We start from the raw sequence: 14,338 nt of genomic DNA on the forward strand, positions 1-14,338 counted from the left end.
AGTGGTCCCTCATTCTGGTAACAGAACCTGTGGAGCGAACAGAGCTGCTGCGGTAATCCCACAAGGTTGTCTCCAATTCTTCTTCATCAATGGAAACAGGCTCCTTGGACAGTATAAAGTTATGGAGCACCACACAGGCCTTAGCTACCTCGTCTACAGTTTGGGTTTGCAGTTTTATTGCAGTCAGCAGAACTCTCCACTTTGCCGTCAATATGCCAAAAGCACACTCTACAACTCTTCTGGCTCGAGTAAGGCGGTAATTAAATAACCGTTTTGTACGGTTTAAGTCACGGCTACCATATGGTTTAAGTAGGTGCAGCGATAGCTGAAAAGCTTCATCACCGACACATACATATTGCATGGGTGGTCCACTTGTTCCCGGGAGTGGTCTGGCTGGCGGAAAATCATATGCATCTGCATACAAGCAACGGCCCATCGGAGACTTTTTAAATACTTGAGAGTCGTTGGACCGACCATACGCTCCTATGTCCACAGCAAGGAATTTGCAGTTGGCGTCTGCAATAGCCATGAGTACAATAGAAAAGTATTTCTTGTAGTTGTAGTACTCAGAGCCTGTTCCTGACGGTTTAGCAATCCTGATGTGTTTCCCGTCAATGGCACCAACACAATTTGGGAAATGGCAAATTTGCTCAAACTGTTCGGCACTTGTCAGCCAGATGTCCATTGATGGTTGGGGGATATACTCCTGCTGTAAAGTATCCCAGATAGCCCGACAGGTCTCTTTCACTATTCCGGAAATTGTCAAAATGCCAAGCCGGAATTGATAATAGAGTGAAGTCAGGGATTCACCCGTAGCAAGGAAGCTGTGGGAAAAAAATAAATATGAAAAAATAGCACAGACCAACAACATTTTAAATTTTTTTGGTTTCATGGTAAAGTTTCAATAAATGGCACTGTGGAAATTTTAGGTTCTGATGGGACGCACAATAAAAACTGCATGAAACAGGTGTAAAACAGTGTAATGGCCACAAACAATAAAAAAAAAATAACATGCTGCAGAAAATGCTACGCAATGTTTCAGCGCAGTATTTTCTGCAGTATGTTAAATGACATTAAATATGAGCAATGACATAAAAAAGGCAGTGGAATGGCCACAAACAATAAAAAAAAAAAACATGCTGCAGAAAATGCTACGCAATGTTTCAGCGCAGTATTTTCTGCAGTATGTTATATGACATTAAATATGAGCAATGACATAATAAAAAAGGCTGTGGAATGGCCACAAACAATTAAAAAAAATTAAAATAACATGCTGCAGAAAATGCTACGCAATGTTTCAGCGCAGTATTTTCTGCAGTATATTATATCACATTAAATATAAAAAATGACATAAAAAAAGAGGCTTACCGCAGTGTAACCATCAGCCGCTCCGCCGGTGTGATGGCAAGCCTCATCCGTGTGTCCTGCCTTTGGATGACATCCTCAAGTTTTTCCAGCAAATGATCAAAATGTTCCTTCCTCATCCGTACATAATTGAAAAATTTGTCTGGATTGTGCTGCAACTCCAGGTAGAGAGTGGACTGGACACCCCTGGTCATCCGCAGTTCATTTATCGGATGTATCCATAGTCGTCTCCGTAGACGTTGCTGCAGAAGCATCCTCCGTCTTTCTGCTGCCGCCTCCTTCTCCCGCACTATAATATCTAGGCGATTCGTCTCAAATATCACATCAGTTACCACACTCGCAATCCTATCAAGTACTCCTTCCATCTCTGCCATCCAAAGAACTGCAGGCCTCACTTGCCTCAGTTAAGGTCAGTGTTCATGACTCCACCGTAAGAAAGGGACAGGGCAAAAATGGCCTGCATGGCAGAGTTCCAAGACGAAAACCACTGCTGAGCAATAACAATATAAAGACACTTCTCAGTTTTGCTAAAAAACATATTGATGATCCGCAAGGCTTTTGGGAGAATACTCTGTGGACTGATGAGACAAAAGTTGAACATTTTGGAAGGTGTATGTCCCATTACATCTGGCGTAGAAGTAACACAGCATTTCAGAAAAGGAACATCATACTAACAGTAAAATAAGGTGGTGGTAGTGTGATGGTCCAGGGCTGTTTTGCTGCTTCAGGACCTGGAAGACTTGCTGTAGTATATGAAACCATGAATTCTGCTGTCTACCAAAAAATCCTCAAGGAGAATGTCCGGCCATCTGTTCGTAACCTCAAGCTGAAGCACACTTGGGTTATGCAGCAGGACAATCATCCAAAACACACCAGCAAGTCCACCTCTGAGTGACTTAAGAAAAACAAACTAACAACTTTGAAGTTGCCTAGTCAGAGTCCTGACCTTAATCCGATTGAGATGCTGTGACCTTGAAAATGAGGTCCATGCTCGAAAACCTCCATTGTGGCTGAAATACATAAATTCTGCAAAGATGAGTGGCCAAAATTCCTCCAGAGCGTTGTAAAAGACTCATTGCCAGTTATTGCTTGATTGTAGTCGTTGCTGCTAAAGGCGGCTCAACCAGTTATTAGGCTTAGGGGGCAATCACTGTTCACACAGGTCAATGTAAGTTTGGATTTCTTTCTCCCTTAATAATAAAGACCTTCATTTATAGACTGCATTTTGTGATTACTTGTGTTATCTTTGTCTAATATTTACATTTGTTTGGTGATTGGAAACATTTAAGTGGGACAAACATGCAAAATTATAGGAAATCGGGAAGGGGACAAATACTTTTTTCACACAAATGTATATATCAATAATACATTTCACATTCACACTATTTACATGCTATGAATTAATAATATTTGATTTGTTCACATCGTGCTTGATATTAATTAATAATTTTATGAAGCTCACGTTTAACACATGACATCTTCCATACCCAACAAACTTCTATCTGTTTTTCTTCTGACAGCCATATTCTTTTTTTGAACCCTCCATTTTATTTCATTTTATTCCCTACCTTATGAATAGTTCATGATGAGCCCATTTTTCGATAGTAATATTAATGAACACTCAGAGACCATTTTGAATTCAATCATTTTATTTACATACATTTCTTCTAGTTGATTGTTTTGTTTTCTATATAGAAGTTTTTAACAATTTTTTAAAAAGTTTTTCATCATATGTCAACCACAATGTATTTTATAGAATACATTTAATGGTTGCATACAATCATTTTTGCTTTTGAGTAACACATTGAATTCCGATCATGTGACACCCGAGGTCCGTTGCTCTACGCACCTTTATGTGAATACCATGTCTATTATACCTGCACTATTTCTCTGTATTCAACAATGTGGTTTGTCCTGATGAAGAACTGTGGAATTTCGAAACGCGTTGACAAATAAACCACATTCCTGGATTTCTGACTCCTTTTCCATCATCATTCACCAGCAGCGCAGACAAAAAACATTTCACTCCATTCTCTGATGTACACAATCCACACCAGCATTAATTTTACTTCTTTCCTTTAAGATCACAGCACGTCTGTGAACAACATAAACCTTATTAATTCTACAATTTTGAGAGCAGCCTGACTTGATGGGTATCATTTCTTCTGCCATTGATATTCTATCTTCTTTCTTCATTCCAGGACACTGGCCACTATTGGATGGGTCTTCAAGGCACTACAAAGTCGCGTGATATTGTGGAGCCAATGAATGGAAGATAGTCACATCTTCATCAGAACCTGCTCCTGTGATGTCTTCTTCTGTCACCAGGTGCCGCCATATTGATTCTGTAAGTGGTGCTGGTGAAAGAAGAGACGTTAGAACCAGAAGCTCTGCAAGACACAGGCTCTGTCCAGCCAATTAGGTTAGGGTGGTTCAGTGTCATGAATATGCCACATTCTACTGGGTCATGTGGTATATTTATGACTAGAAGATCGCGGCAATTAGCTGAGAACAGGTCCTCTTTAACTTCCCATGGTCATTCATGACTTAACAGGTTTCTTGTGGCATGGAAAGGGTTTAGAGCTCCTCGTGGTCTGTTGGCTGTGCTGCTTATTGGAATCACACCCTTCCATTATATAAACCTGTTGCCATGGTCCAGACCGGGTTTTCTGTCTTGTCTCTCCTTCCCTGGTCTGGTTATGTCTGGGGTTAACTTTCCCTGCCTCGTTCCGGTGCCAGGTCTGCTATTTCTCTGCGCTGAATCCTGCAGGCAGTGTCAGCTATATTTCCTGCCTACGGCGTGTGTAGCTGGCTCTGGTGAAACCCTGATTTGTCCTGCTGCATTTAGCTGTCTTTGCCCGTGTCTGTTCATTCCTCTTTTCCCGCCCCAACTCTGTGTTTCCCTGTGTGTTTGGATTCCCCGGTACTTGACTCTGCTTTGGCTCTGACCTGATTCTGTCTCTTTCTTCTGATACTTCTACTACGGAATGGTACTGACCTTTTGGCGCCCCTCTGACTCTGTGTTTGGAATTCCCTTTGGTACTATGCTACTCTCTGGTATCGAGCTGGCTTGTTTGACTATTCTGCTGCCACCTGGTGGTAGCATCGCTGCAGTTCTGCTGGTCTGCTCTGAGCAGGATATCAGCCCTCTCTCCACTTTGCTGCCATCTATTGGAGTTTGCATTTACCTGCAGAGCTGCATCGTGACATTATAACTGACCATAGACAGATTTTTTTTTTCCTTTTTTCCTCTCTTTATGGATCCGCTTCGTACCCTGGCTGATCAGATGTCTAACTTGACTCAAATGATGAAGGAATTGTCTGCGGAACATAGAACTCTGGCTAATTCCCATAATCAACTCAAGAGGAAACTTACTGAGACGGTTAAGTCTTTTCAGGGTTCTACTACACAATCAGCCTGTAAGCACTTGGACCCCATGGATGCCTTGTTACACTCTCCTGAACCTACGGTCAGGCTTCCAGATACTTTCTCAGGAGAAAAGGAGAAGTTCTGTGTATTCAGGGAGAATTGTAAGCTGCTTTTCTCCCTTAGACTCCGATCCTCAGGTGATGAGAGTCAACGGGTGGGGATAATTATTTCTTTACTCTGAGAGGGTCCTTAAACTTGGGATTTTTCTTTACCTGCTACTGCCCCTGAACTTGTGTCAGAGGAGTTACAAGGACACTAAACTTCAGGAGGGCAAATTTCCAACAGATGAGAGATGATCTTGGTGTAATTAACTGGGACGATATCCTGAGACATAAAAATACACAAAGAAAATGGGAGACGTTTATTAGCATCCTGGATAGGACCTGTGCACAGTATATACCGTATTGGAATAAACATACTAGAAATAGGAGGAAACCAATATGGCTAAATAGAGCTGTAAGGGGCGCAATAAGTGACAAAAAGAAAGCATTTAGAGAATTAAAGGAAGTAGATAGTGATGAGGCATTAAATAAATACAGAAAATTAAATAAATTCTGTAAAAATCAAATCAAGGCAGCAAAAATTGAGACAGAGAGACTCATTGCCAGAGAGAGCAAAAATAATCCCAAAATATTCTTTAACTATGTAAATAGTAAGAAACTAAAAAATGAGAGTGTTAGCCCCCTTAAAAATAGTCTGGGTGAAATGGTGGATGAGGATGCGGAAAAAGCCAATATGATGAATGACTTTTTTTCATCAGTATTTACACAAGAAAATTCCATGGCAGACAATATGACTAGTGATAACAAAAATTCCCCATTAAGTGTCACCTGCTTAACCCAGCAGGAAGTACGGCGGCGTCTAAAAATCACTAAAATTGACAAATCTCCGGGCCCGAAAGGGATACACCCCCGAGTACTGCAGGAATTAAGTACAGTCATTGATAGACAATTATTTTTAATCTTTAAAGACTCCATAGTAACAGGGTCTGTACCACAGGACTGGCGTATAGCAAATGTGGTGTCAATATTCAAAAAGGGGACAAAAACTGAACTCGGTAATTATAGGTCAGTAAGCTTAACCTCTACTGTGGGTAAAATCCTGGAGGGCATTCTAAGGGATGCTATGCTGGAGTATCTGAAGAGGAATAATCTCATGACCCAATACCAACATGGGTTTACTAGGGATCGTTCCTAATCTGATCAATTTCTATGAAGAGGTAAGTTCCGGACTGGACCAAGGATATACGGTGGACGTAGTGTATATGGACTTTTCAAAAGCTTTTGATACGGTGCCACACAAAAGGTTGATACATAAAATGAGGACAATGGGGATAGGGGAAAATATGTGTAAGTGGGTTGAGAGCTGGCTCAGGGATAGGAAACAAAGGGCTATTAATGGAGCACACTCGGACTGGGTCACGGTTAGCAGTGGGGTACCACAGGGGTCAGTATTGGGCCCTCTTCTTTTTAGCATATTTATTAATGACCTTGTAGGGGGCATTCAGAGTAGAATTTCAATATTTGCAGATGACACTAAACTCTGCAGGGTAATCAATACAGAGAAGGACAATTTTATATTACAGGATGATTTATGCAAACTAGAAGCTTGGGCTGATAAATGGCAAATGTGCTTTAATGGGGATAAATGTAAGGTCATGCGCTTGGGTAGAAGTAATAAGATGTATAACTATGTGCCTAATTCTAAAACTCTGGGCAAAACCGTCAATGAAAAAGACCTGGGAGTATGGGTGGATGACAAACTCACATTTAGGGGCCAGTGTCAGGCAGCTGCTACAAAGGCAAATAAAATAATGGGATGCATTAAAAGAGGCATAGATGCTCATGAGGAGAACATCATTTTACCTCTATACAAGTCACTAGTTCGACCACACTTAGAATACTGTGCACAGTTCTGGTCTCTGGTGTATAAGAAAGACATATCTGAACTGGAGCGGGTGCAGAGAAGAGTGACCAAGGTTATTAGAGGACTGGGGGGTCTGCAATACCAAGATAGGTTATTACACTTGGGGCTATTTAGTTTGGAAAAACGAAGGCTATGGGGTGATCTTATGTTAATGTATAAATATATGAGGGGACAGTAAAAAGACCTTTCTGATTATCTTTTTACTCATAGACCTGAGACAGGGACAAGGGGGCATCCTCTATGTCTGGAGGAAAGAAGGTTTAAGACGCGGATTCTTTACTGTAAGAGCAGTGAGACTATGGAACTCTCTGCCGTATGATGTTGTAATGAGGGATTCATTACTTAATTTTAAGAGGGGACTGGATGCCTTTCTTGAAAAGTACCATATATACTCGAGTATAAGCTGAGATTTTCAGCCCATTTTTGGGGGCTGAAAGTCCCCCTCTCGGCTTATACTGCAGATCCCTGGCTCCCTGGCGCCCCAGCTTCTTCCTGTACTGAGCGGTCACATGGTACCGCTCATTACAGTATTATTATTATTATTTATTATTATAGCGCCATTTATTCCATGGCGCTTTACATGGGAGAAGGGGTAGACATAATAAAAACAGGTACAACAATCTTGAACAATACAAGTCACAACTGGTACAGGAGGAGAGAGGACCCTGCCCGCAAGGGCTCACAATCAACAAGGGATGGGTGAGGATACACTAGGTGAGGATAGAGCTAGTCATGCAGTGGTTTGGTCGATCAGTGGTTACTGCAGGTTGTAGGCTTGCAGGAAGAGGTGGGTCTTCAGGTTCTTTTTGAAGGTTTCGATGGTAGGTGAGAGTCTGATATGTTGTGGTAGAGAGTTCCAGAGTAGGGGTGATACGTGAGAGAAATCTTGTATGCGATTGTGGGAAGAGGAGATAAGAGGGGAGTAGAGAAGGAGATCTTGTGAGGTGGAGCCGCATATTCATTACTGTAATGAGCGGTAACGGTGACCGCTCAGTACAGGAAGAAGCAGCAGCGTTGGGGAAGCAGGGACTGCACCACGCCAGAAGAAGGTGAGTATAATGGGGAGGGGGAGCGCTGCACGGTATTCACCTGCTCCTCTTTCCGGCGCCGCTCCATCTTCAGCGTCTTCTACAGTGACGCTCAGGTCAGAGGGCGCAATGATGTGGATAGTGCACACCCTTTGCCTGAACGTCAGTGCAGAAGATGCTGAAGATGGAGCGGCGCTGGAACGAAGTCAGGTGAATATTGAAAGTACCGGGGGCCTGAGTGACGGAGAGGTGAGTATGTGTTAGGAGTCGAGTCTCCTCTGCTGCACAGGGGGAATCTCGATCCGTGTCTGCTGCGGTCTCCCATTCTCCATCGGCCGCAGTGGAGCCTGCTCAGCGGAGACGTCGGTCCCAGCGTCTCACTGAGCCTGATTCTGTGCAAAAGGTTACCGCTGCCTCTCCAGGCTCTGCTATTGTATCCTGAACTGATCTGCGGCGAGCAGGCTTTTCTGGGACTAAGTCCTGCTTTGCTCACACTGAGCATGCCCAGGGTAAGATCTCTCAGCGGAGATCAAGGGTCACATGCTCAGGTACTGCAGCCAAATCTATTGGTCCTTCTACGAAGGTCCTGTAGGTACGCAGGCTCTGTAGCAGTCTCTCATTGGTCCTTTTTAGGAAGGTCCTGTACGTGCTGCAGCTATTTAAGGCTCACATGGCCGCACGGCCATGCGCTAGTATCTTCCAAAGTTACGTGTTTTGCGCCACTGTGGTCATGTGCTTGAATGTGTTCAGGGACCTGGCTGAAATAAGCCCCTAGAATGCTGGCACCTCCGGCGAGGAGATTGTGTATGAGTGTATTCGGGGACCTGGCTGAAATAAGCCCCTAGAATGCTGGCACCTCCAGCGAGGAGTGTTGTGTGCATGCATGACCACTGACTGCTCTCATCTGGGTAGTTAGCCTGTGCCTCTGTGAGAGTCTAACAGGGCACAGAGCTTTGCTTTCTCGGCCGCTCTGTGAAGTTAACAGCTGGTTCATACCGCCATATTGTGAAAAAAGTTTTTTAAGAAGTGGGCACCATCCACAAATAATACTATTATATATTCTGGGTTCACTACCAAGCATGTAATATATATGCAATTTATGAAGTAAGAAAAAAGATACATGCAAAAAATGTTTGGAACTCCACAAATAAATTCTTTCAAAATTTATCAAATTTTATTTATGCACACAAGAAATACAACACACAGTTAAAAACATCTAAAAGGTTACTCTAAAAAGTAGAGAACTCCAATCTTCCATACTATAATATGTATAATCTGGCCGTAGATTATTATTTGCACCAAGTAGTGGAATACAAATGCTGCACATACATTTAACAAAGAAAATTTCACAAATAAATAGAACCCTTTATGGAGGCTCTGTTTGGATCTGAAAGTGAACCGCTCTATATATATATATATATGTAAGGTAAAGAAAGCCTGAAAAAATAGAAATAGAGAGAGAGCCTTCTTCATGTACTAGCACCCTTTCAATAATGAATGTAATCAGGATACATGGTAATCTAGATACAATAATCAGATTAACCTCCTAGTTTACCCAGAGGGATGCTCACACATAGATCAAATGACATGATAGACCAAGCATGTAGTTGACAAAAAGAGGCAATCAGCAACGGCTGAGTACTTTACCCTGACCGGTCCACTACAGTCACCCCCTGGTCCTTTAAAGCAGCGGTGCAGCCAGTGTATGGAAGAGCGCGAGACCCACGCGTTCCGACACGCACACGGTGTCTTTCTCAAGGTGAGTGCATTTCATGTGTGCGATAGCGGCTATTTAAACTATGTAAATTGGATTTACCTTAGCGGCAGGTGTGAGAGACATTTCGTTATTGTGGCGTCCATACTGCCGACAGAGGCCCGGAAATACGTCATGGGGGTCATGTTGTATCATGGCGCCTGCGCAATAGTCCCTTTCTCTATGCGCTTGCGCATTCTGAGGCCAACGACCCATATTTACATGCGCTTGCGCGTTGGTAAGCCGTATCATGTCATACAGAGATCAGCGCCTGCGCGCTGGAGGCACCCATTGTTTGCCGTCTTGCGCTTGCGCGGGGTCTACAAATGGCCATAATATTTAGGCATTGATTCCTTTATGCGCTTGCGCCCCACACAGCAGATTCCCCATATTTAGATGCGTTTACATTCTAGTAAGCTATGTCAATTAGTACAAATTTCAGTACCTGCGTATCAGGGGTACAGTTTCATATTGTCTTTTTACACCTGTGCAGAATGTATTCTGATCTAAATACATGGTCTAAATGGTAAAATCTCAATCCCTTGTGTCTACACCCTCAAAGGTGCTCAATTAACATTATCATATGTTCGTACATTGGAAATCCTGGACTCCATCTATTACCATAAGAAACTGAACCTCAGGATTAATACAGAACCATAACCACATCGTATCACCAAGGCTTAGGGGCATATAGAGGGAATGTAGTCTCCAGGGAATAGGCTACCCTTCATCAAAAGAATTACAACCTCCCCACGCCTATAGAAAAAAACATATTATAAAGATGTGTAAATCTCCTTCACACACAAAAAAGCCTTGTGTGTTGTATGGTCACCTGTTACATAAGGAGGTTTCTTGATGGCTGTAGCTATCCCCCAAATTGTAAACATATGATATAAGAGAGAAAAAAAAAAAAAAAAAAGAAAAACCTATTTTTAACGTCCGCTGTAAAGTATGTAGAAGGCTTGTATTGGTGACTCCCGACCTTCCAAAGGTCTTGTCTTCACATTTCATAGACATCGCTTCCTTAGTCGCCCCTAGAATGGTAAAACACATGAAAAAATTGGTGGAGAAAACACACACGCACACAAGGTGATGTAAAACATGTACTCAAATGGTGTGCGTCCAAGAGAAAAGGGGGCGAAAAGAAATTGATCGACGAATAAGGTTTGTTTATCATGGTTAACTAGGAGGTGACACTCAGGTTATTTCTTTTTATAGAAGCCTGAGTATAACAGCTCCTCGTTAAGACCATCTGGGGCAAGGCTGCCCAACTCATATATCCATCTTGCTTCTCGGCGCATAAGTTCCTCTACAACACTACCCCCCCTTATGTTGGTACTTACTCCCTCCAGGCCCATGACCCTGAGGGAGGCTCCCAGGCCTGCATGGGCCTCTAAAAAGTGTGATGCCACTGATGTGATCTGCTTCCCTTTTGATTTATCCGATTTGGCTGTAGCTATATTAGACAAATGTTGTTGGGTTCTACGTCTTATCTCCTGCGTTGTTTGTCCGACGTAGATTTTGTCACACCCACAGATCAACGCGTAAACCACATTGCGTGAACGGCAATTAAAGTACGCTTTAGATTGTATCTGTGTTGACAAATGTTTTACCATAATGCCCCTATCAGCAATCATTTTTGGGCAAATGGAGCAACCCCCACAGGGATAAGATCCTTTATTTGCGTGACCTGTCCTTAATTTTGTAGTGGGGCGTCTATAGTGGCTGTTCGACAAATGATCTTTTAGGTTTTTAGCCCTTCTTGCTATCACTTTGGGTCGTTCTCCAATCAGGGGTCTTAGTTTGGGTTCACTCCTCAGGATGTTCCAATTTGCGTTTAAAATGCGATATATATCACCCCACTGATTGTTAAACTTGGTGATTAAATTAATAGTGTTAGATTCTGATCTTACCCGGGGTTGTAGGGCTTCTTCCCTCGTTTTCTCTCTGGAAAGTTCAAACGCTCCCGAGATAACTCTCCCAGGGTATCCCCGTTCACGAAATCTGTTGGTCAGGTCACGAGACTCTTTGTAGAAATCCTCTGTGCGAGTACAGTTTCTTCTGAGTCTGAGGAATTGTCCTCTTGGAATACCTCTTTTTAGATGCTTTGGGTGAAAACTTTCAAAATGTAGAAGGTTATTAGTAGCTGTCCGTTTTCGGAACAGGGTGGTCATAATCCGGTTATGGTCAATCATCAATTTCAGATCTAAAAATTCAACCGAGATAGTAGAAAAATGAGATGTTAGCCTGATGTTCCAGTCATTGTTATTAAGCCCCTCAATGAAAGTCCGTAACCTTTCAGAAGTCCCTGACCATACTATGACAATGTCGTCAATGTATCTTAGCCATTTGACCACATGGGTGTAGAAGTCCTCCAGTTTTTGTACATGGGTCTCCTCCCACCACCCCATAAAGAGGTTAGCATATGAGGGCGCACATTTTGCCCCCATAGCTGTGCCTGAAATTTGTTTGTAGAAACTCCTATCGAACACGAAATAGTTCTTTTCCAATACAAATTTGAGTAGTTCCAAAACAAATGCATCATGGGCCCTGTCCCCTGTAGATTGTTTGTTTAGGAAATAAGATGTTGTTACCATACCCAAATCGTGTCCAATATTCGTATATAGGGCTTCCACATCTAAGGTTGCTAGAATTGCGTTGTTCGGGATTTCCAGGGTCTCACAAATTTCTATAAGGTGTGAGGAATCTCGCACATAGGAGTCCAGGGATTTCACCAGCGGCTGTAAAAAATAATCGACATATGAGCATGGTTTCTCGTAGAGCCCCCCCATCCCCGAGATTATAGGTCTACCTGGTGGCCTAACAATAGATTTGTGGACTTTTGGCACCAGGTAGAACGTCGGAACAATTGGATAAGCTGTTGTTAGGTAATCTCATTCCCTTTTATTTATAATACCCAGGGTGAAGGCCCTTGTAACCAATTTATCTAGCTGATTTTTAAAGATTGATGTTGGGTCTGTTGGCAATTTTTGATAATGTGAAATATTGTCCAATTGACGTTTTGCTTCCTGATGGTACATATCTTTGGGCCATAATACGATATTTCCTCCCTTGTCCGATTCTTTGATTTCTATTGAGTCATTATTTCTCAAAATCGATAGTGCCCTTCTTTCTTCCCTTGTAAGGTTGTTCTGGCCATGTTTATCTATATGGAGTTTTTTAATATCATTCCATGTCATTTCAAAGAAGATCTGTATAGCTGGAAACATGGAGAATTTGGGAGTTGCTTGGGACGGCAATCTGCCACTAAACCGTCTTCTACCCTGGTCACCATCATTTTCAATTAGTAGATCCAGTAAATCCCTAAAGGTCTGTCTATCTTGGTCTGGTAGATCATCTATTAGCGATGGTTGATGGTATAACATTTTAAACGTCAATTGTCGACAAAATAAATAGAGGTCTTTGGTCAATTCGAATTTGTCCAACCCACTCATAGGTGAGAAGGACAAACCCTTTGTAAGTAATTTGGTTTCCATTGGTGATAGCTGATATGTTGAAAGGTTAATGATACGAAATTCATTTGTATCATTACCCATATTGGCACTGGGGTGGTAGGTATTTAGAACCGTTTCCTGTTGTTGAAGCGCGTGATTCGCTTCGAGCTCGGGGACCAATGTCTCAGATTGCGGTTTCTTTTTGTGCGAGTATTTTGGTTTTCTTCGCCCCCTTCTATGCTGCTTTCTCGATCGCTCGTGTCTGTTGATAAAAAATCACTACTAAGGCTAGGTCCTGTTCCATTTTTGCTTAGTCCCACCCCTTTATCCGTTGGTTTGGTAAAGGTTCTCCCATTGCCTTGGTGTGTCCATCTGTACATCCTCTGTTTCTCTTTATCAAGTTTATCCCGCTGAAACTTAATTTTTTTCCCTCTGATAATGTCTTTTTCATATTTGTCAATTGTTTCTTTTAGTCGAACCTTAAAGGGATCTATTTGAGTTTTACTGTCAAAAACCTCGAGTTCTATTTCTCTCTTTTTTATATCCTCCTTTATTTTTGTCAATACCAATTTATCCTGGTCTATCAACATGTCTATGATGATGTATGAGCATCTCTGTAGACCACCCTCCCAGGTGGCCCTAAACTCCTGATCCACCTCCCAAGCCGGGAATATTTGAACCCTGAGGCCCCGTGGTACTAGTTCTAGTTTTTTATATTCAATCAGACTTGTCATATTCCACCATGTTTTGGTCAATTTTTTATGCAGATTGGTTAATTCTAAAGTTAAATTTTGAAATTCCTCATCCCCCGTGCCACTACTTGCGGCTGCCGCGCCATCCTCTGGCCCAAAAATATCTCTCATTTGATCCTGCCAGGCTGCTTCTCTGGCTTTTAAATCCATTATATATAATTATCCAATGTGCCTCCACTAAGAGAAATGACCCTTAAAAAAGGAATCAAAGCAACATATACAGAAAAAAGTTTTTTAAGAAGTGGGCACCATCCACAAATAATACTATTATATATTCTGGGTTCACTACCAAGCATGTAATATATATGCTATTTATGAAGTAAGAAAAAAGATACATGCAAAAAATGGTTGGAACTCCACAAATAAATTCTTTCAAAATTTATCAAATTTTATTTATGCACACAAGAAATACAACACACAGTTAAAAACATCTAAAAGGTTACTCTAAAAAGTAGAGAACTCCAATCTTCCATACTATAATATGTATAATCTGGCCGTAGATTATTATTTGCACCAAGTAGTGGAATACAAATGCTGCACATACATTTAACAAAGAAAATTTCACAAATAAATAGAACCCTTTATGGAGGCTCTGTTTGGATCTGAAAGTGTCGACAATTGACGTTTAA

The sequence above is a fragment of the Ranitomeya variabilis genome, chromosome 4, assembly GCF_051348905.1.
Source record: "Ranitomeya variabilis isolate aRanVar5 chromosome 4, aRanVar5.hap1, whole genome shotgun sequence".
Classification (NCBI taxonomy): Eukaryota; Metazoa; Chordata; class Amphibia; order Anura; family Dendrobatidae; genus Ranitomeya; species Ranitomeya variabilis.